At 63.5% G+C, this 20323-nt stretch overlaps 15 non-coding genes across 15 annotated transcripts; 9 read left to right on the top strand and 6 right to left on the bottom strand.

Annotated features, from left to right (window-relative positions):
• Positions 1 to 1406: 1406 nt before the first annotated feature.
• TRNAG-GCC (transfer RNA glycine (anticodon GCC)) lies at positions 1407 to 1477 on the bottom strand. Its single transcript has one exon. It is a non-coding gene; the product is annotated as a tRNA-Gly (tRNA).
• A 1102-nt stretch (positions 1478 to 2579) lies between these two features.
• TRNAL-CAG (transfer RNA leucine (anticodon CAG)) lies at positions 2580 to 2662 on the bottom strand. The gene has a single exon. It is a non-coding gene; the product is annotated as a tRNA-Leu (tRNA).
• A 572-nt stretch (positions 2663 to 3234) lies between these two features.
• On the top strand, positions 3235 to 3306 carry TRNAD-GUC (transfer RNA aspartic acid (anticodon GUC)). The gene has a single exon. It is a non-coding gene; the product is annotated as a tRNA-Asp (tRNA).
• An 863-nt stretch (positions 3307 to 4169) lies between these two features.
• On the top strand, positions 4170 to 4241 carry TRNAG-UCC (transfer RNA glycine (anticodon UCC)). The gene has a single exon. It is a non-coding gene; the product is annotated as a tRNA-Gly (tRNA).
• A 278-nt stretch (positions 4242 to 4519) lies between these two features.
• TRNAE-CUC (transfer RNA glutamic acid (anticodon CUC)) lies at positions 4520 to 4591 on the top strand. Its single transcript has one exon. It is a non-coding gene; the product is annotated as a tRNA-Glu (tRNA).
• Positions 4592 to 8638: 4047 nt separating this feature from the next.
• On the bottom strand, positions 8639 to 8709 carry TRNAG-GCC (transfer RNA glycine (anticodon GCC)). Its single transcript has one exon. It is a non-coding gene; the product is annotated as a tRNA-Gly (tRNA).
• A 1102-nt stretch (positions 8710 to 9811) lies between these two features.
• On the bottom strand, positions 9812 to 9894 carry TRNAL-CAG (transfer RNA leucine (anticodon CAG)). Its single transcript has one exon. It is a non-coding gene; the product is annotated as a tRNA-Leu (tRNA).
• A 572-nt stretch (positions 9895 to 10466) lies between these two features.
• TRNAD-GUC (transfer RNA aspartic acid (anticodon GUC)) lies at positions 10467 to 10538 on the top strand. The gene has a single exon. It is a non-coding gene; the product is annotated as a tRNA-Asp (tRNA).
• Positions 10539 to 11460: 922 nt separating this feature from the next.
• TRNAG-UCC (transfer RNA glycine (anticodon UCC)) lies at positions 11461 to 11532 on the top strand. The gene has a single exon. It is a non-coding gene; the product is annotated as a tRNA-Gly (tRNA).
• A 278-nt stretch (positions 11533 to 11810) lies between these two features.
• On the top strand, positions 11811 to 11882 carry TRNAE-CUC (transfer RNA glutamic acid (anticodon CUC)). The gene has a single exon. It is a non-coding gene; the product is annotated as a tRNA-Glu (tRNA).
• Positions 11883 to 15928: 4046 nt separating this feature from the next.
• Positions 15929 to 15999, bottom strand: TRNAG-GCC (transfer RNA glycine (anticodon GCC)). The gene has a single exon. It is a non-coding gene; the product is annotated as a tRNA-Gly (tRNA).
• A 1102-nt stretch (positions 16000 to 17101) lies between these two features.
• TRNAL-CAG (transfer RNA leucine (anticodon CAG)) lies at positions 17102 to 17184 on the bottom strand. Its single transcript has one exon. It is a non-coding gene; the product is annotated as a tRNA-Leu (tRNA).
• A 572-nt stretch (positions 17185 to 17756) lies between these two features.
• On the top strand, positions 17757 to 17828 carry TRNAD-GUC (transfer RNA aspartic acid (anticodon GUC)). The gene has a single exon. It is a non-coding gene; the product is annotated as a tRNA-Asp (tRNA).
• Positions 17829 to 18758: 930 nt separating this feature from the next.
• On the top strand, positions 18759 to 18830 carry TRNAG-UCC (transfer RNA glycine (anticodon UCC)). Its single transcript has one exon. It is a non-coding gene; the product is annotated as a tRNA-Gly (tRNA).
• A 278-nt stretch (positions 18831 to 19108) lies between these two features.
• TRNAE-CUC (transfer RNA glutamic acid (anticodon CUC)) lies at positions 19109 to 19180 on the top strand. Its single transcript has one exon. It is a non-coding gene; the product is annotated as a tRNA-Glu (tRNA).
• Positions 19181 to 20323: the final 1143 nt, after the last annotated feature.

The following is a 20323-nucleotide window of genomic DNA, read 5'->3' as shown; positions in this document are numbered from 1 at the left end:
AAAAAAAAAAGACATAAGCAACAAGGATTTCCAGTATAACACAGGGAATGATATTCAATATCGTGTAGTAAGCTATCATGGAAAGCAATCTGAAACGTTATTAGACATGGGAAACAGTATCTGCTTTGCTGTGCAATATTACTTTGCTGTGGAATATTACTCAGCCATACAAAAGAGTGAGATACTGCCATTTGCACCAAGAAGGAGGGACCTAGAGTATATTACACTTAGCGACGTAAGTCAGGCAGAGAAGCACAAAGATACGGGGACTCTAAAGCGTACTACAAACGAACGTATGTGCCAAAGAGAGACAGACACACAGACATAGAAAACACACTGTTCGTTACCCAAGGGGAAAGTGTAGGGCAGGGGAAATTCCGGAGCTGTGATTAACAGAGAGGAAATACTATACATAAAGCACACAAGCAACAAGGATTTACCGTACAGCACAGGGAACTGTATTCATGTGTCGTGATAACGTATAACGGAAAATAACCTGGAAAAGGACATATAACTGAATCACTTTGCTGTACACCAGAAAGTAACACAATGTTTAAACCAACCATACTGCTACGAAAAGGAGAAGACGACGAAGGGGAAAACAAGAGGGCAACGGGACAGAGGCAAGGGCAGGATCCTTGACAACGTAGGATTTGGAAAGGATCGGGGGGAAAAGTGGCGACATAGGAGGGGGGAGGGGCGTGTTTGTGGGAATAGGCAGGAGGCTGAGGTGGTGGTGCTGGGGGTGCTGTCCCGAGGGCTGATGCTGTTGGTGGGAGCCGAGGTTCAGGGGAGGGGTTGGTGTTTGTCGTGCTGATGGCGCTGGTGGCAGTAGCGGTGGAGGAGCGGGCCGGTGTTGGAAACGTGTTTCTGTTGAGGGTCAAAACGTGAATCTAGAGTGTGGTCTGCGATGATAGTGTGGACTTCTTTGGAACTCCTCGTGCAAGTGAGCGCTTTTGGGACTCTCTAGGAAACTGGGATGTATCGCTCCCAGAGGTGGCGACTTGCTTGCTGCTGGTTGTGCAAAGATAGTATAATTTTCGGAGTGGGGGCAGAGTGAGGCAGAGAGCTTGGACACGTGGCGAAAGGTGAAGAGGTTGGGCTGTGCGGGTGCCAGTGTGGGGTGTTCCTTACGGTGACAAGCGGGACACAAGCGGGGTCGGGGTCAGGAAGAGAACAAGGACAAGGAAGGGGTCTGGGCGAAAGAGTGGCTGAGCCCGCGAGGTGTCAGGTCCTGGAGGCCTGGCTCCCGGGTGTGTGTGGGGTGGGGGCGTCTGCGTGGGAAGGACAGGGGCCGGGAAGGTACAGTGGTGAGCGAGCTGTTGCAGGACCGGTGCCTTGAGTGTGGCAGCTGGGAAACCCAGCTCCGCTTTGGGGCTGCGGGCACCAAAAGGGGACGCTGCGTCTGCATGGGCCGGGAATCGAACCCGGGCCTCCCGCGTGGCAGGCGAGAATTCTACCACTGAACCACCCATGCACCGATGGCCGCCGGCGCCCGCCGCTGCCCCAGCGGCGCCCAACGCTGCCCCAGCGGCGCTCGCCGCCAACCGCCGGACCCTGGTCACTGCTCGCCGCGTGGGCATGGGCTCCATTTGAGCAGGAGGCCGACGGGCCACCTGAATGAGAGGCTCCGGGCACTCTGGCGACCCCAGGGCGCGAGGCGGTCGGAAGCACCGATGGATGGAGGGACGCAGGCGGGCTCGGCCTGTCCTGCGCTTTCTCTGCCGTCCACGGAGCCGCGAGACTGCCGGTGTCGCCAGAGGAAGCCAGGAGGCGAACCGGCCTGGCCCGCGCCCGAATCCCAGTCAGGGCAGGCGAGGCGTGGCCGCTGCGGCTGAGCAGCGACGTTCCTCTCAGCCCCCGCCCGGCTCCGACGCAGGCAGGCAGGCAGGCAGGCAGGTGTGGTCCGGCCAGGGTCCCAAGGCGAAAAAGCACCGAGGGCACGCACCACAAGGCAGTCAGGACGCTGTCGGCGGCCACCTCGCTGTGGCTGTGGAGGGAATGGAATGGGCAGGCAGGCCGTTGGGTCTGGCGGGAAGGACAGGATGTTGGAAAGAGGGAGAGCTGCTGCTGGCGGAAATGGAAGGAAGGCTGTGAGAACGAGTCCGCTGTTCACCGGGCAGAAGTCGGAGGGCGGGCGAGGCGTGGAGGGCTTTCCACACGCGGCCGTTCTGCGTGTGGCGGTGGGGGCGGGGTGGGGCGGGGGAGAGGCCGTGGGGGGGGAGGGGCGAAGGCAGGCAGGCAGGCAGGCAGGAAGACCAGCAGCAGCAGCCGCCAGCAGGTGAGGAAAGATGTGCTGCGAAGGACTGAAGGGCTTCCTGGTGTGGGTGCAGGTAGGAGGGGGCGTAGGAGCTGGCGGGGAGGGCGTTTTTCCGGAAAGCCCGTGGCCGGAGGGTTCGTAGCGGGCCGTTTCTGCCAGGCCCGCGGCCGTGGCTGAGAAGGTCCCGCGTCTGAGAGGCGTGGATGTCCGGGCCGCAGTTTGGAGAGGCGGCAAGAGTGCAAGGCGCGAACGGACTGGAAGGCAGTAAAGCGCTGCCCTAGGGCCGGGTGCGTTTGTCGGGCGGGCCAAAAGGCTGGCTTGTCAGGAGTGGGATTCGAACCCACGCCTCCAGGGGAGACTGCGACCTGAACGCAGCGCCTTAGACCGCTCGGCCATCCTGACGGCGGGCCTGGGCGTGCGCGTGGCCGCTCGGCTGGCTGGGACCCGACGCGACGCGCAGCCCGGTGCCCTTGGCGGGACGCGGTGCTCCGCGCCAGGCGCGCGGCCGAGTGGGTGAGCGATGGAGCGGGCGCGCGGCGGCCGACGGGGAGCAAGGCCAGACGACGCGCCTGGCTCCGCCGCGCTGGCGCCCTCGCCCAGCCCTGGCCCCGGACGGAGCCGGGCCGCGTCTTGCCAGCCCCTGCCGCCGGCCCCCACCCGCGCCTCTCCTCGCCGGCCACGGCCAGGCGCGCGCCCACCCCCTCCTCGCAGCCTTGCTTTCGGTCTCAGGCCCCCTCGTCCCGGCGCGATCCCCGCGTCGGAGGCAATAGGCAGCGCGCACTGGGAGCTTTCAGCGCCACTCGGGTCCGGGTCCCTGTCGGGTCGGGGGCCGCTGCTTTGGAGGACGCGGTTGGTGTGGCGTTGGGTCGGGTCGGGCACGTGCCGGGCGCCCGTGGTGGGCAGGGGTCCGGAGGACAGGGGGAGGCGTCGGCCGGCAGCCCGAGAGCGTCCGGGCGCGGGGGCGGTGGCCGCCGTCCTCGTTAGTATAGTGGTGAGTATCCCCGCCTGTCACGCGGGAGACCGGGGTTCGATTCCCCGACGGGGAGGCAACACGCCCCCTTTTGGTGGCTGGCGCCGCTCTCTGTCCCGCCGCCTATCTCCCAAGGACCCTGCTTCTCCGCCCTGTGTTCTCCGTCCTCCAGCGAGGCGCAGGGCCCCAGCGCGTGCCCAGCCTGCCCACCCTCGACCCCCTCCAGCCCTCCAGCCCTCCAGCCCTCCAGCCCTCCAGCCCTTCCTCGTCGCCGGGCACTCGGTCGCCACGGCCGAGCGACGGCCTCCTCTGGACACCACAAGCTCTCGATGACGTTGCGGCCCGCCCAAAGTGGCTGTCTCCGTGGGCTCTTGCGTCGCGACGCAAGGCTGCGCAGCTATGCACAGCTGCATAGGTGCCCAGCTGCCGGGACGGGTGGGAGGCGGATGAGTGCCGTCCCCTGTCGGTGCGGGAAGTGGCCTGGCCAGGCGCCGGGTGGAGAAGGGCTTTGGCGAGCCGGGTGCTGGAAGATGCGTGCGCCGTGGGCGGGGGCGCGCCGCGGCGTGGAGCCGAGGGACCTGGAGCGGCAAGGCAGCGAGAGCGCCACCCTGAGGCGATCGGGCGGGTGGTCTAGGGCAGCTTCGTGGGGCTGGCGCGGGTGGGGCGCCGGGGGGCCTTGGTGGCGTCTGTGACGTCACAGAGCTGCCGGCCGGCGTGGCGTCGGGGCAGGGCTGCTCCAAGCGGCGGCGGCGGCGGCTGAGGAGGAGGAGGAGGACGAGGAAGAGAAAGGGGAGCAGGAGGAGGAAGAGAAGGAGGAGGAGTCGGAAGAGAAGGAGTCGGAGGAGGAGGAGGAGGAGGGGGAGGGGGAGGAGGAAGCGGCGACGAGAGTGCGCTCGGGCGAGCCCGGTGCCGGCGTCTCGGGGCGGCCCGGGCTGTGCAGCGTTGGTGGTATAGTGGTGAGCATAGCTGCCTTCCAAGCAGTTGACCCGGGTTCGATTCCCGGCCAACGCAGCGGGCTGACCTTTTGCCGCGCTGCGCGGGCGGCCGGCCGGCCGGGGACCCGTGAGGGAGAGCTGGGAGCAGGGAGCTCGGTGGCCCTAGCGGCTCTTCTTGTGTGTGCGAGAAGCAGGCGCGCAGTGTTCTGAGGGTGCTGCGAGCAGGAAGGACGGGAGGACACGTGGATTGCCAGGGGCGGCGTGTGGCTGCACTTGGAAAGGCCGGGTCTTGGCGCCAAGGTGGCGCCGAGCGGCTGCTATGGGTCGAGCAGGAGCCGTGGTAGAGCCCGACGCTCCCTGGTGGTCTAGTGGTTAGGATTCGGCGCTCTCACCGCCGCGGCCCGGGTTCGATTCCCGGTCAGGGAAGCCTTTCTTCTTCCTCTCTACCTCACACCGTCCACATCCCACTTTTAGGCCACGCTTGCTCCGCGGCCTCGGCGTCGCGCCCTGCCCGACAACAACCGCCCGGTGCCCTGCACCTGCAGCCCAAGCCCTGCCAGGCAACCTCCACCCTCCCTGCCCGGCCAGACCTTTTGGCCGCACTGGCGCGCGCCCACTCGAGGCCTTCGACGTCCCGTGTCTTCGTTTTCACACGCTTGCCTCAGCCCCAAACACGAATGGCCGGGGCGGCGCCTCTCCCCGCCGAGGCTGTGTCCACGAGCAAACGCCCCCGCCTGTGTTTGGACTCTCCAGCAGCACTGCTTCTCCCCCACGGCGACAGCGGCGGCGGCACCGACGGCGCTGTCACACGCGGTGCCTTCTGACAGCGCCGGATCCCCTGTGGAAAGGAGCACCGGTGGGCAGACGGGTGCTTCGCAACACCGCAGCAGGTTTCCTGAACGCCCTTGCCGGTGCCTTGGGGGTGGCTGACAGTGTGGGATGAAGGTGTCTGTGGCCGTGGTCGGTGGCCACCCCACGCGGGCTAGGGAACGGAGCAGAACGAGCCCATGGAGAGAGGGCGGCGGTGGGCCGCGTGCTGGGAGGTGCGAGGAAGGACCTGGGGTGTCTGGCTGGAGCGCGGGCAGGAGCGGGAGGTGTTGGGCTGGCAGGGACCTGGCCCGGGAGAGCGGCTGGCCGCTCAGGCAGGGGCTCAGCAGAAGCTTGGTGTGGTGGGGGCACCTGGCCCGGCACGTGTGTGCGGGTGGGTCAGATCAGGGGGCGGGGTGGGCCTGGAGTAGGAGTGAGTCTGAGGAGCGCTGGCAGAAGTGAGACTTCCGGGCAGGACATTTGACAGTCGGGCCTGGGATACAAGGGGCAGGTGGCCGGGAGAGGGGTCCGAGCCTCCAGGCTGGGGGGAAGGGCGGGGTGTGTGAACGGGCTGTGGGGCGTGGAAGATGGTGGGAGAGGACCCCTTCGCGGTGGGGTGGCGGGTGAGCGCCCCAGACTGGTGTGCTGTGCGGCAAGGTGGTCAGGCCAAGCAATGGGTTGTTACTGGGGGCGGTGGGTAGGAGGCGGGCAAGAGAACAACAGAAACGGAGAGCGCCACAGGGGCTAGGCGGGGTCCGAATCGGGTGGGGGCATTCTACTGCCCCAGAGACACACATCACCTCTCATCGGGAGAAACCATCCAGCCTCAGGTGTGTGTGGTGGCGGGGGTCGGGGGAGGAGGGGTTGAGGTTGAAAGAGGCCAAGGGAGAGGTCCCGTCTGATCCAGCAATCCCACTCCTGGGTGCGTAGCCAGAAATGACTAAACAAGAGTTCAGAAAGGCCCAAGCACCTCCATGTTCACAGCGGCACTATTTGCACTAGCCAAGACGTGGAAAAAACCCAAGTGCCCGTCAACGGGTGGCCAGTACAAGAAGAGGTCGTATCTATGTAGTACGAGCTATCACTCAGCCATCAATAAAAAAGAATGAACTATTGCCATTTGCTGCCACAAGACTGCTCCCCGAGAATATTACGCTTCGTGAAGTATGTCCGACAGAGAAACACAAAGATACGTGGAATCTCAAAGGTACTACCGCTGAATCTATGTGCGAAACAGAAACAGGCTCACAGACCTGGAAAACACAGTGATGGTTACCCGAGGGAAAAAGGAGGGGTGGAGGGATAAATTAGGAGCTCGATGAACCGATACACCGTACTTCATATAAAGGAGATAAGCAGCAAGGATTTACAGAATAACACAGGGAATGATATTCAATATCCTGCAATAACCTATACTGGAAATCAATCTGACACAACATTAGACATGGAAAACAGTATCCCCTTTGCTGTACACCTGAAACTAACTCAATGTGGTTAATCAACTCTTCTTCCTAAACCACAAGTACTAGTCCTTAAAAGTAAGTAAGTAAATAAATAAATATATAAATAAATAAATAGGAGGAACTGAGCCATCAGATGATCCAGCAATCCCCGTCGTGGGTACACAGCCGCCAAAGAGAAAAACTGTTGTTTGGAGAGATCCCCGCACCCCCGTGTTTGTAGCTGCGCTACGTGCCACAGCCAAGACACAGAAAAAACCCATGTGCCCATCAGCAGTCGGCTGAGAGAAAAAGATGTGGTATATATGTACTGTGGAGTATTACTCAGCCATTTCAGAAAATGAAATATTGCCATTTGCCACAATAAGGATGGTCCTAGAGATTATTACACTTGGTGAAGTAAGTCTGACAGAGAAGCACAAAGATACGTGGAATCTAAAACGTAATAGAAAAGAATGTATGTGCAAAAGAGAAACAGACTCCCAGACAGACAAAACACACTGATGGTTACCCGAGGAGAAAGGGAGGGGTGGAGACATAAATTAGGAGCTGCGATGAACAGATACACCGTACTTCATATAAAAGACATAAGCAGGGGGCTTCCCTGGTGGCGCAGTGGTTGAGAGTCCGCCTGCCGATGCAGGGGACACGGGTTCGTGCCCCGGTCCGGGAAGATCCCACATGCCGCGGAGCGGCTGGGCCCGTGAGCCATGGCCGCTGAGCCTGCGCGTCCGGAGCCTGTGCTCCGCAACGGGAGAGGCCACAGCAGTGAGAGGCCCGCGTACTGCAAAAAAAAAAAAAAAAAAAAAGACATAAGCAACAAGGATTTCCAGTATAACACAGGGAATGATATTCAATATCGTGTAGTAAGCTATCATGGAAAGCAATCTGAAACGTTATTAGACATGGGAAACAGTATCTGCTTTGCTGTGCAATATTACTTTGCTGTGGAATATTACTCAGCCATACAAAAGAGTGAGATACTGCCATTTGCACCAAGAAGGAGGGACCTAGAGTATATTACACTTAGCGACGTAAGTCAGGCAGAGAAGCACAAAGATACGGGGACTCTAAAGCGTACTACAAACGAACGTATGTGCCAAAGAGAGACAGACACACAGACATAGAAAACACACTGTTCGTTACCCAAGGGGAAAGTGTAGGGCAGGGGAAATTCCGGAGCTGTGATTAACAGAGAGGAAATACTATACATAAAGCACACAAGCAACAAGGATTTACCGTACAGCACAGGGAACTGTATTCATGTGTCGTGATAACGTATAACGGAAAATAACCTGGAAAAGGACATATAACTGAATCACTTTGCTGTACACCAGAAAGTAACACAATGTTTAAACCAACCATACTGCTACGAAAAGGAGAAGACGACGAAGGGGAAAACAAGAGGGCAACGGGACAGAGGCAAGGGCAGGATCCTTGACAACGTAGGATTTGGAAAGGATCGGGGGGGAAAAGTGGCGACATAGGAGGGGGGAGGGGCGTGTTTGTGGGAATAGGCAGGAGGCTGAGGTGGTGGTGCTGGGGGTGCTGTCCCGAGGGCTGATGCTGTTGGTGGGAGCAGAGGTTCAGGGGAGGGGTTGGTGTTTGTCGTGCTGATGGCGCTGGTGGCAGTAGCGGTGGAGGAGCGGGCCGGTGTTGGAAACGTGTTTCTGTTGAGGGTCAAAACGTGAATCTAGAGTGTGGTCTGCGATGATAGTGTGGACTTCTTTGGAACTCCTCGTGCAAGTGAGCGCTTTTGGGACTCTCTAGGAAACTGGGATGTATCGCTCCCAGAGGTGGCGACTTGCTTGCTGCTGGTTGTGCAAAGATAGTATAATTTTCGGAGTGGGGGCAGAGTGAGGCAGAGAGCTTGGACACGTGGCGAAAGGTGAAGAGGTTGGGCTGTGCGGGTGCCAGTGTGGGGTGTTCCTTACGGTGACAAGCGGGACACAAGCGGGGTCGGGGTCAGGAAGAGAACAAGGACAAGGAAGGGGTCTGGGCGAAAGAGTGGCTGAGCCCGCGAGGTGTCAGGTCCTGGAGGCCTGGCTCCCGGGTGTGTGTGGGGTGGGGGCGTCTGCGTGGGAAGGACAGGGGCCGGGAAGGTACAGTGGTGAGCGAGCTGTTGCAGGACCGGTGCCTTGAGTGTGGCAGCTGGGAAACCCAGCTCCGCTTTGGGGCTGCGGGCACCAAAAGGGGACGCTGCGTCTGCATGGGCCGGGAATCGAACCCGGGCCTCCCGCGTGGCAGGCGAGAATTCTACCACTGAACCACCCATGCACCGATGGCCGCCGGCGCCCGCCGCTGCCCCAGCGGCGCCCAACGCTGCCCCAGCGGCGCTCGCCGCCAACCGCCGGACCCTGGTCACTGCTCGCCGCGTGGGCATGGGCTCCATTTGAGCAGGAGGCCGACGGGCCACCTGAATGAGAGGCTCCGGGCACTCTGGCGACCCCAGGGCGCGAGGCGGTCGGAAGCACCGATGGATGGAGGGACGCAGGCGGGCTCGGCCTGTCCTGCGCTTTCTCTGCCGTCCACGGAGCCGCGAGACTGCCGGTGTCGCCAGAGGAAGCCAGGAGGCGAACCGGCCTGGCCCGCGCCCGAATCCCAGTCAGGGCAGGCGAGGCGTGGCCGCTGCGGCTGAGCAGCGACGTTCCTCTCAGCCCCCGCCCGGCTCCGACGCAGGCAGGCAGGCAGGCAGGCAGGTGTGGTCCGGCCAGGGTCCCAAGGCGAAAAAGCACCGAGGGCACGCACCACAAGGCAGTCAGGACGCTGTCGGCGGCCACCTCGCTGTGGCTGTGGAGGGAATGGAATGGGCAGGCAGGCCGTTGGGTCTGGCGGGAAGGACAGGATGTTGGAAAGAGGGAGAGCTGCTGCTGGCGGAAATGGAAGGAAGGCTGTGAGAACGAGTCCGCTGTTCACCGGGCAGAAGTCGGAGGGCGGGCGAGGCGTGGAGGGCTTTCCACACGCGGCCGTTCTGCGTGTGGCGGTGGGGGCGGGGTGGGGCGGGGGAGAGGCCGTGGGGGGGGAGGGGCGAAGGCAGGCAGGCAGGCAGGCAGGAAGACCAGCAGCAGCAGCCGCCAGCAGGTGAGGAAAGATGTGCTGCGAAGGACTGAAGGGCTTCCTGGTGTGGGTGCAGGTAGGAGGGGGCGTAGGAGCTGGCGGGGAGGGCGTTTTTCCGGAAAGCCCGTGGCCGGAGGGTTCGTAGCGGGCCGTTTCTGCCAGGCCCGCGGCCGTGGCTGAGAAGGTCCCGCGTCTGAGAGGCGTGGATGTCCGGGCCGCAGTTTGGAGAGGCGGCAAGAGTGCAAGGCGCGAACGGACTGGAAGGCAGTAAAGCGCTGCCCTAGGGCCGGGTGCGTTTGTCGGGCGGGCCAAAAGGCTGGCTTGTCAGGAGTGGGATTCGAACCCACGCCTCCAGGGGAGACTGCGACCTGAACGCAGCGCCTTAGACCGCTCGGCCATCCTGACGGCGGGCCTGGGCGTGCGCGTGGCCGCTCGGCTGGCTGGGACCCGACGCGACGCGCAGCCCGGTGCCCTTGGCGGGACGCGGTGCTCCGCGCCAGGCGCGCGGCCGAGTGGGTGAGCGATGGAGCGGGCGCGCGGCGGCCGACGGGGAGCAAGGCCAGACGACGCGCCTGGCTCCGCCGCGCTGGCGCCCTCGCCCAGCCCTGGCCCCGGACGGAGCCGGGCCGCGTCTTGCCAGCCCCTGCCGCCGGCCCCCACCCGCGCCTCTCCTCGCCGGCCACGGCCAGGCGCGCGCCCACCCCCTCCTCGCAGCCTTGCTTTCGGTCTCAGGCCCCCTCGTCCCGGCGCGATCCCCGCGTCGGAGGCAATAGGCAGCGCGCACTGGGAGCTTTCAGCGCCACTCGGGTCCGGGTCCCTGTCGGGTCGGGGGCCGCTGCTTTGGAGGACGCGGTTGGTGTGGCGTTGGGTCGGGTCGGGCACGTGCCGGGCGCCCGTGGTGGGCAGGGGTCCGGAGGACAGGGGGAGGCGTCGGCCGGCAGCCCGAGAGCGTCCGGGCGCGGGGGCGGTGGCCGCCGTCCTCGTTAGTATAGTGGTGAGTATCCCCGCCTGTCACGCGGGAGACCGGGGTTCGATTCCCCGACGGGGAGGCAACACGCCCCCTTTTGGTGGCTGGCGCCGCTCTCTGTCCCGCCGCCTATCTCCCAAGGACCCTGCTTCTCCGCCCTGTGTTCTCCGTCCTCCAGCGAGGCGCAGGGCCCCAGCGCGTGCCCAGCCTGCCCACCCTCGACCCCCTCCAGCCCTCCAGCCCTCCAGGCCCCAGCGCGTGCCCAGCCTGCCCACCCTCGACCCCCTCCAGCCCTCCAGCCCTCCAGCCCTCCAGCCCTCCAGCCCTTCCTCGTCGCCGGGCACTCGGTCGCCACGGCCGAGCGACGGCCTCCTCTGGACACCACAAGCTCTCGATGACGTTGCGGCCCGCCCAAAGTGGCTGTCTCCGTGGGCTCTTGCGTCGCGACGCAAGGCTGCGCAGCTATGCACAGCTGCATAGGTGCCCAGCTGCCGGGACGGGTGGGAGGCGGATGAGTGCCGTCCCCTGTCGGTGCGGGAAGTGGCCTGGCCAGGCGCCGGGTGGAGAAGGGCTTTGGCGAGCCGGGTGCTGGAAGATGCGTGCGCCGTGGGCGGGGGCGCGCCGCGGCGTGGAGCCGAGGGACCTGGAGCGGCAAGGCAGCGAGAGCGCCACCCTGAGGCGATCGGGCGGGTGGTCTAGGGCAGCTTCGTGGGGCTGGCGCGGGTGGGGCGCCGGGGGGCCTTGGTGGCGTCTGTGACGTCACAGAGCTGCCGGCCGGCGTGGCGTCGGGGCAGGGCTGCTCCAAGCGGCGGCGGCGGCGGCTGAGGAGGAGGAGGAGGACGAGGAAGAGAAAGGGGAGCAGGAGGAGGAAGAGAAGGAGGAGGAGTCGGAAGAGAAGGAGTCGGAGGAGGAGGAGGAGGAGGGGGAGGGGGAGGAGGAAGCGGCGACGAGAGTGCGCTCGGGCGAGCCCGGTGCCGGCGTCTCGGGGCGGCCCGGGCTGTGCAGCGTTGGTGGTATAGTGGTGAGCATAGCTGCCTTCCAAGCAGTTGACCCGGGTTCGATTCCCGGCCAACGCAGCGGGCTGACCTTTTGCCGCGCTGCGCGGGCGGCCGGCCGGCCGGGGACCCGTGAGGGAGAGCTGGGAGCAGGGAGCTCGGTGGCCCTAGCGGCTCTTCTTGTGTGTGCGAGAAGCAGGCGCGCAGTGTTCTGAGGGTGCTGCGAGCAGGAAGGACGGGAGGACACGTGGATTGCCAGGGGCGGCGTGTGGCTGCACTTGGAAAGGCCGGGTCTTGGCGCCAAGGTGGCGCCGAGCGGCTGCTATGGGTCGAGCAGGAGCCGTGGTAGAGCCCGACGCTCCCTGGTGGTCTAGTGGTTAGGATTCGGCGCTCTCACCGCCGCGGCCCGGGTTCGATTCCCGGTCAGGGAAGCCTTTCTTCTTCCTCTCTACCTCACACCGTCCACATCCCACTTTTAGGCCACGCTTGCTCCGCGGCCTCGGCGTCGCGCCCTGCCCGACAACAACCGCCCGGTGCCCTGCACCTGCAGCCCAAGCCCTGCCAGGCAACCTCCACCCTCCCTGCCCGGCCAGACCTTTTGGCCGCACTGGCGCGCGCCCACTCGAGGCCTTCGACGTCCCGTGTCTTCGTTTTCACACGCTTGCCTCAGCCCCAAACACGAATGGCCGGGGCGGCGCCTCTCCCCGCCGAGGCTGTGTCCACGAGCAAACGCCCCCGCCTGTGTTTGGACTCTCCAGCAGCACTGCTTCTCCCCCACGGCGACAGCGGCGGCGGCACCGACGGCGCTGTCACACGCGGTGCCTTCTGACAGCGCCGGATCCCCTGTGGAAAGGAGCACCGGTGGGCAGACGGGTGCTTCGCAACACCGCAGCAGGTTTCCTGAACGCCCTTGCCGGTGCCTTGGGGGTGGCTGACAGTGTGGGATGAAGGTGTCTGTGGCCGTGGTCGGTGGCCACCCCACGCGGGCTAGGGAACGGAGCAGAACGAGCCCATGGAGAGAGGGCGGCGGTGGGCCGCGTGCTGGGAGGTGCGAGGAAGGACCTGGGGTGTCTGGCTGGAGCGCGGGCAGGAGCGGGAGGTGTTGGGCTGGCAGGGACCTGGCCCGGGAGAGCGGCTGGCCGCTCAGGCAGGGGCTCAGCAGAAGCTTGGTGTGGTGGGGGCACCTGGCCCGGCACGTGTGTGCGGGTGGGTCAGATCAGGGGGCGGGGTGGGCCTGGAGTAGGAGTGAGTCTGAGGAGCGCTGGCAGAAGTGAGACTTCCGGGCAGGACATTTGACAGTCGGGCCTGGGATACAAGGGGCAGGTGGCCGGGAGAGGGGTCCGAGCCTCCAGGCTGGGGGGAAGGGCGGGGTGTGTGAACGGGCTGTGGGGCGTGGAAGATGGTGGGAGAGGACCCCTTCGCGGTGGGGTGGCGGGTGAGCGCCCCAGACTGGTGTGCTGTGCGGCAAGGTGGTCAGGCCAAGCAATGGGTTGTTACTGGGGGCGGTGGGTAGGAGGCGGGCAAGAGAACAACAGAAACGGAGAGCGCCACAGGGGCTAGGCGGGGTCCGAATCGGGTGGGGGCATTCTACTGCCCCAGAGACACACATCACCTCTCATCGGGAGAAACCATCCAGCCTCAGGTGTGTGTGGTGGCGGGGGTCGGGGGAGGAGGGGTTGAGGTTGAAAGAGGCCAAGGGAGAGGTCCCGTCTGATCCAGCAATCCCACTCCTGGGTGCGTAGCCAGAAATGACTAAACAAGAGTTCAGAAAGGCCCAAGCACCTCCATGTTCACAGCGGCACTATTTGCACTAGCCAAGACGTGGAAAAAACCCAAGTGCCCGTCAACGGGTGGCCAGTACAAGAAGAGGTCATATCTATGTAGTACGAGCTATCACTCAGCCATCAATAAAAAAGAATGAACTATTGCCATTTGCTGCCACAAGACTGCTCCCCGAGAATATTACGCTTCGTGAAGTATGTCCGACAGAGAAACACAAAGATACGTGGAATCTCAAAGGTACTACCGCTGAATCTATGTGCGAAACAGAAACAGGCTCACAGACCTGGAAAACACAGTGATGGTTACCCGAGGGAAAAAGGAGGGGTGGAGGGATAAATTAGGAGCTCGATGAACCGATACACCGTACTTCATATAAAGGAGATAAGCAGCAAGGATTTACAGAATAACACAGGGAATGATATTCAATATCCTGCAATAACCTATACTGGAAATCAATCTGACACAACATTAGACATGGAAAACAGTATCCCCTTTGCTGTACACCTGAAACTAACTCAATGTGGTTAATCAACTCTTCTTCCTAAACCACAAGTACTAGTCCTTAAAAGTAAGTAAGTAAATAAATAAATATATAAATAAATAAATAGGAGGAACTGAGCCATCAGATGATCCAGCAATCCCCGTCGTGGGTACACAGCCGCCAAAGAGAAAAACTGTTGTTTGGAGAGATCCCCGCACCCCCGTGTTTGTAGCTGCGCTACGTGCCACAGCCAAGACACAGAAAAAACCCATGTGCCCATCAGCAGTCGGCTGAGAGAAAAAGATGTGGTATATATGTACTGTGGAGTATTACTCAGCCATTTCAGAAAATGAAATATTGCCATTTGCCACAATAAGGATGGTCCTAGAGATTATTACACTTGGTGAAGTAAGTCTGACAGAGAAGCACAAAGATACGTGGAATCTAAAACGTAATAGAAAAGAATGTATGTGCAAAAGAGAAACAGACTCCCAGACAGACAAAACACACTGATGGTTACCCGAGGAGAAAGGGAGGGGTGGAGACATAAATTAGGAGCTGCGATGAACAGATACACCGTACTTCATATAAAAGACATAAGCAGGGGGCTTCCCTGGTGGCGCAGTGGTTGAGAGTCCGCCTGCCGATGCAGGGGACACGGGTTCGTGCCCCGGTCCGGGAAGATCCCACATGCCGCGGAGCGGCTGGGCCCGTGAGCCATGGCCGCTGAGCCTGCGCGTCCGGAGCCTGTGCTCCGCAACGGGAGAGGCCACAGCAGTGAGAGGCCCGCGTACTGCAAAAAAAAAAAAAAAAAAAAGACATAAGCAACAAGGATTTCCAGTATAACACAGGGAATGATATTCAATATCGTGTAGTAAGCTATCATGGAAAGCAATCTGAAACGTTATTAGACATGGGAAACAGTATCTGCTTTGCTGTGCAATATTACTTTGCTGTGGAATATTACTCAGCCATACAAAAGAGTGAGATACTGCCATTTGCACCAAGAAGGAGGGACCTAGAGTATATTACACTTAGCGACGTAAGTCAGGCAGAGAAGCACAAAGATACGGGGACTCTAAAGCGTACTACAAACGAACGTATGTGCCAAAGAGAGACAGACACACAGACATAGAAAACACACTGTTCGTTACCCAAGGGGAAAGTGTAGGGCAGGGGAAATTCCGGAGCTGTGATTAACAGAGAGGAAATACTATACATAAAGCACACAAGCAACAAGGATTTACCGTACAGCACAGGGAACTGTATTCATGTGTCGTGATAACGTATAACGGAAAATAACCTGGAAAAGGACATATAACTGAATCACTTTGCTGTACACCAGAAAGTAACACAATGTTTAAACCAACCATACTGCTACGAAAAGGAGAAGACGACGAAGGGGAAAACAAGAGGGCAACGGGACAGAGGCAAGGGCAGGATCCTTGACAACGTAGGATTTGGAAAGGATCGGGGGGGAAAAGTGGCGACATAGGAGGGGGGAGGGGCGTGTTTGTGGGAATAGGCAGGAGGCTGAGGTGGTGGTGCTGGGGGTGCTGTCCCGAGGGCTGATGCTGTTGGTGGGAGCAGAGGTTCAGGGGAGGGGTTGGTGTTTGTCGTGCTGATGGCGCTGGTGGCAGTAGCGGTGGAGGAGCGGGCCGGTGTTGGAAACGTGTTTCTGTTGAGGGTCAAAACGTGAATCTAGAGTGTGGTCTGCGATGATAGTGTGGACTTCTTTGGAACTCCTCGTGCAAGTGAGCGCTTTTGGGACTCTCTAGGAAACTGGGATGTATCGCTCCCAGAGGTGGCGACTTGCTTGCTGCTGGTTGTGCAAAGATAGTATAATTTTCGGAGTGGGGGCAGAGTGAGGCAGAGAGCTTGGACACGTGGCGAAAGGTGAAGAGGTTGGGCTGTGCGGGTGCCAGTGTGGGGTGTTCCTTACGGTGACAAGCGGGACACAAGCGGGGTCGGGGTCAGGAAGAGAACAAGGACAAGGAAGGGGTCTGGGCGAAAGAGTGGCTGAGCCCGCGAGGTGTCAGGTCCTGGAGGCCTGGCTCCCGGGTGTGTGTGGGGTGGGGGCGTCTGCGTGGGAAGGACAGGGGCCGGGAAGGTACAGTGGTGAGCGAGCTGTTGCAGGACCGGTGCCTTGAGTGTGGCAGCTGGGAAACCCAGCTCCGCTTTGGGGCTGCGGGCACCAAAAGGGGACGCTGCGTCTGCATGGGCCGGGAATCGAACCCGGGCCTCCCGCGTGGCAGGCGAGAATTCTACCACTGAACCACCCATGCACCGATGGCCGCCGGCGCCCGCCGCTGCCCCAGCGGCGCCCAACGCTGCCCCAGCGGCGCTCGCCGCCAACCGCCGGACCCTGGTCACTGCTCGCCGCGTGGGCATGGGCTCCATTTGAGCAGGAGGCCGACGGGCCACCTGAATGAGAGGCTCCGGGCACTCTGGCGACCCCAGGGCGCGAGGCGGTCGGAAGCACCGATGGATGGAGGGACGCAGGCGGGCTCGGCCTGTCCTGCGCTTTCTCTGCCGTCCACGGAGCCGCGAGACTGCCGGTGTCGCCAGAGGAAGCCAGGAGGCGAACCGGCCTGGCCCGCGCCCGAATCCCAGTCAGGGCAGGCGAGGCGTGGCCGCTGCGGCTGAGCAGCGACGTTCCTCTCAGCCCCCGCCCGGCTCCGACGCAGGCAGGCAGGCAGGCAGGCAGGTGTGGTCCGGCCAGGGTCCCAAGGCGAAAAAGCACCGAGGGCACGCACCACAAGGCAGTCAGGACGCTGTCGGCGGCCACCTCGCTGTGGCTGTGGAGGGAATGGAATGGGCAGGCAGGCCGTTGGGTCTGGCGGGAAGGACAGGATGTTGGAAAGAGGGAGAGCTGCTGCTGGCGGAAATGGAAGGAAGGCTGTGAGAACGAGTCCGCTGTTCACCGGGCAGAAGTCGGAGGGCGGGCGAGGCGTGGAGGGCTTTCCACACGCGGCCGTTCTGCGTGTGGCGGTGGGGGCGGGGTGGGGCGGGGGAGAGGCCGTGGGGGGGGAGGGGCGAAGGCAGGCAGGCAGGCAGGCAGGAAGACCAGCAGCAGCAGCCGCCAGCAGGTGAGGAAAGATGTGCTGCGAAGGACTGAAGGGCTTCCTGGTGTGGGTGCAGGTAGGAGGGGGCGTAGGAGCTGGCGGGGAGGGCGTTTTTCCGGAAAGCCCGTGGCCGGAGGGTTCGTAGCGGGCCGTTTCTGCCAGGCCCGCGGCCGTGGCTGAGAAGGTCCCGCGTCTGAGAGGCGTGGATGTCCGGGCCGCAGTTTGGAGAGGCGGCAAGAGTGCAAGGCGCGAACGGACTGGAAGGCAGTAAAGCGCTGCCCTAGGGCCGGGTGCGTTTGTCGGGCGGGCCAAAAGGCTGGCTTGTCAGGAGTGGGATTCGAACCCACGCCTCCAGGGGAGACTGCGACCTGAACGCAGCGCCTTAGACCGCTCGGCCATCCTGACGGCGGGCCTGGGCGTGCGCGTGGCCGCTCGGCTGGCTGGGACCCGACGCGACGCGCAGCCCGGTGCCCTTGGCGGGACGCGGTGCTCCGCGCCAGGCGCGCGGCCGAGTGGGTGAGCGATGGAGCGGGCGCGCGGCGGCCGACGGGGAGCAAGGCCAGACGACGCGCCTGGCTCCGCCGCGCTGGCGCCCTCGCCCAGCCCTGGCCCCGGACGGAGCCGGGCCGCGTCTTGCCAGCCCCTGCCGCCGGCCCCCACCCGCGCCTCTCCTCGCCGGCCACGGCCAGGCGCGCGCCCACCCCCTCCTCGCAGCCTTGCTTTCGGTCTCAGGCCCCCTCGTCCCGGCGCGATCCCCGCGTCGGAGGCAATAGGCAGCGCGCACTGGGAGCTTTCAGCGCCACTCGGGTCCGGGTCCCTGTCGGGTCGGGGGCCGCTGCTTTGGAGGACGCGGTTGGTGTGGCGTTGGGTCGGGTCGGGCACGTGCCGGGCGCCCGTGGTGGGCAGGGGTCCGGAGGACAGGGGGAGGCGTCGGCCGGCAGCCCGAGAGCGTCCGGGCGCGGGGGCGGTGGCCGCCGTCCTCGTTAGTATAGTGGTGAGTATCCCCGCCTGTCACGCGGGAGACCGGGGTTCGATTCCCCGACGGGGAGGCAACACGCCCCCTTTTGGTGGCTGGCGCCGCTCTCTGTCCCGCCGCCTATCTCCCAAGGACCCTGCTTCTCCGCCCTGTGTTCTCCGTCCTCCAGCGAGGCGCAGGGCCCCAGCGCGTGCCCAGCCTGCCCACCCTCGACCCCCTCCAGCCCTCCAGCCCTCCAGCCCTCCAGGCCCCAGCGCGTGCCCAGCCTGCCCACCCTCGACCCCCTCCAGCCCTCCAGCCCTCCAGCCCTCCAGCCCTCCAGCCCTTCCTCGTCGCCGGGCACTCGGTCGCCACGGCCGAGCGACGGCCTCCTCTGGACACCACAAGCTCTCGATGACGTTGCGGCCCGCCCAAAGTGGCTGTCTCCGTGGGCTCTTGCGTCGCGACGCAAGGCTGCGCAGCTATGCACAGCTGCATAGGTGCCCAGCTGCCGGGACGGGTGGGAGGCGGATGAGTGCCGTCCCCTGTCGGTGCGGGAAGTGGCCTGGCCAGGCGCCGGGTGGAGAAGGGCTTTGGCGAGCCGGGTGCTGGAAGATGCGTGCGCCGTGGGCGGGGGCGCGCCGCGGCGTGGAGCCGAGGGACCTGGAGCGGCAAGGCAGCGAGAGCGCCACCCTGAGGCGATCGGGCGGGTGGTCTAGGGCAGCTTCGTGGGGCTGGCGCGGGTGGGGCGCCGGGGGGCCTTGGTGGCGTCTGTGACGTCACAGAGCTGCCGGCCGGCGTGGCGTCGGGGCAGGGCTGCTCCAAGCGGCGGCGGCGGCGGCTGAGGAGGAGGAGGAGGACGAGGAAGAGAAAGGGGAGCAGGAGGAGGAAGAGAAGGAGGAGGAGTCGGAAGAGAAGGAGTCGGAGGAGGAGGAGGAGGAGGAGGAGGGGGAGGAGGAAGCGGCGACGAGAGTGCGCTCGGGCGAGCCCGGTGCCGGCGTCTCGGGGCGGCCCGGGCTGTGCAGCGTTGGTGGTATAGTGGTGAGCATAGCTGCCTTCCAAGCAGTTGACCCGGGTTCGATTCCCGGCCAACGCAGCGGGCTGACCTTTTGCCGCGCTGCGCGGGCGGCCGGCCGGCCGGGGACCCGTGAGGGAGAGCTGGGAGCAGGGAGCTCGGTGGCCCTAGCGGCTCTTCTTGTGTGTGCGAGAAGCAGGCGCGCAGTGTTCTGAGGGTGCTGCGAGCAGGAAGGACGGGAGGACACGTGGATTGCCAGGGGCGGCGTGTGGCTGCACTTGGAAAGGCCGGGTCTTGGCGCCAAGGTGGCGCCGAGCGGCTGCTATGGGTCGAGCAGGAGCCGTGGTAGAGCCCGACGCTCCCTGGTGGTCTAGTGGTTAGGATTCGGCGCTCTCACCGCCGCGGCCCGGGTTCGATTCCCGGTCAGGGAAGCCTTTCTTCTTCCTCTCTACCTCACACCGTCCACATCCCACTTTTAGGCCACGCTTGCTCCGCGGCCTCGGCGTCGCGCCCTGCCCGACAACAGCCGCCCGGTGCCCTGCACCTGCAGCCCAAGCCCTGCCAGGCAACCTCCACCCTCCCTGCCCGGCCAGACCTTTTGGCCGCACTGGCGCGCGCCCACTCGAGGCCTTCGACGTCCCGTGTCTTCGTTTTCACACGCTTGCCTCAGCCCCAAACACGAATGGCCGGGGCGGCGCCTCTCCCCGCCGAGGCTGTGTCCACGAGCAAACGCCCCCGCCTGTGTTTGGACTCTCCAGCAGCACTGCTTCTCCCCCACGGCGACAGCGGCGGCGGCACCGACAGCGCTGTCACACGCGGTGCCTTCTGACAGCGCCGGATCCCCTGTGGAAAGGAGCACCGGTGGGCAGACGGGTGCTTCGCAACACCGCAGCAGGTTTCCTGAACGCCCTTGCCGGTGCCTTGGGGGTGGCTGACAGTGTGGGATGAAGGTGTCTGTGGCCGTGGTCGGTGGCCACCCCACGCGGGCTAGGGAACGGAGCAGAACGAGCCCATGGAGAGAGGGCGGCGGTGGGCCGCGTGCTGGGAGGTGCGAGGAAGGACCTGGGGTGTCTGGCTGGAGCGCGGGCAGGAGCGGGAGGTGTTGGGCTGGCAGGGACCTGGCCCGGGAGAGCGGCTGGCCGCTCAGGCAGGGGCTCAGCAGAAGCTTGGTGTGGTGGGGGCACCTGGCCCGGCACGTGTGTGCGGGTGGGTCAGATCAGGGGGTGGGGTGGGCCTGGAGTAGGAGTGAGTCTGAGGAGCGCTGGCAGAAGTGAGACTTCCGGGCAGGACATTTGACAGTCGGGCCTGGGATACAAGGGGCAGGTGGCGGGGAGAGGGGTCCGAGCCTCCAGGCTGGGGGGAAGGGCGGGGTGTGTGAACGGGCTGTGGGGCGTGGAAGATGGTGGGAGAGGACCCCTTCGCGGTGGGGTGGCGGGTGAGCGCCCCAGACTGGTGTGCTGTGCGGCAAGGTGGTCAGGCCAAGCAATGGGTTGTTACTGGGGGCGGTGGGTAGGAGGCGGGCAAGAGAACAACAGAAACGGAGAGCGCCACAGGGGCTAGGCGGGGTCCGAATC

Source organism: Delphinus delphis, unplaced genomic scaffold (assembly GCF_949987515.2).
Source record: "Delphinus delphis unplaced genomic scaffold, mDelDel1.2 scaffold_465, whole genome shotgun sequence".
Taxonomy (NCBI): domain Eukaryota; kingdom Metazoa; phylum Chordata; class Mammalia; order Artiodactyla; family Delphinidae; genus Delphinus; species Delphinus delphis.
This window is presented reverse-complemented; position numbering and strand designations above follow the sequence as displayed.